The sequence below is a fragment of the Bison bison genome, unplaced genomic scaffold, assembly GCF_000754665.1.
Source record: "Bison bison bison isolate TAMUID 2011002044 unplaced genomic scaffold, Bison_UMD1.0 scf7180017864199, whole genome shotgun sequence".
NCBI lineage: Eukaryota > Metazoa > Chordata > Mammalia > Artiodactyla > Bovidae > Bison > Bison bison.
Window position 1 is genome coordinate 6136 of NW_011494771.1, and position 537 is coordinate 6672.

Genomic DNA, 537 nt, shown 5'->3' on the forward strand with positions numbered 1-537 from the left:
TTACTTATATTCATTATGCGTATCAGTCATGCTGATGGGGCTTTATTTAAAATTAAAAAAAAAAAAAAAATTTATTTATTTAAGCACCAGAGATCAGAGAGTCATGCCTGTGGTGCTTTATTCTATTAGTCAAGCTGATTGTTTAATTTCAGGAAGCAGATATATCTCTATTCTATTTTAGTCATTTATCTTCCTGAATACTTTAATTTAGGTATCTTTATACACATACAGGGCAATTTTTAGGAGAAGTTCACTAAGGATTCACAGTGGGCTAAAACTTGAATTGCAAATGTTAGAAGTGACATACTACAAATGGACCAGGTATTTTAATAGATTAGTAAAAAGCTGAGCTGTATCTAGGGGAAAACCAAAGTTTTGCTATGATCTCCATCTAACCAACATTAAAAAAAAAGTTACAAGCTCTAAAGTGAAAGTGAAGTCGCTCAGTCGTGTCCGACCCTCAGCAATCCCATGGACTGCAGCCTACCAGGTTCCTCCGTCCATGGGATTTTCCAGGCAGGAGTACTGGAGTGGGGT

At 36.1% G+C, this 537-nt stretch overlaps 1 protein-coding gene across 5 annotated transcripts in view; it reads right to left on the minus strand.

Annotated features, from left to right (window-relative positions):
* The window catches only part of EFR3A (EFR3 homolog A (S. cerevisiae)), a 74677-nt gene that overhangs the window by 5948 nt on the left and 68192 nt on the right, over positions 1–537 (minus strand). The window lies entirely within an intron of this gene.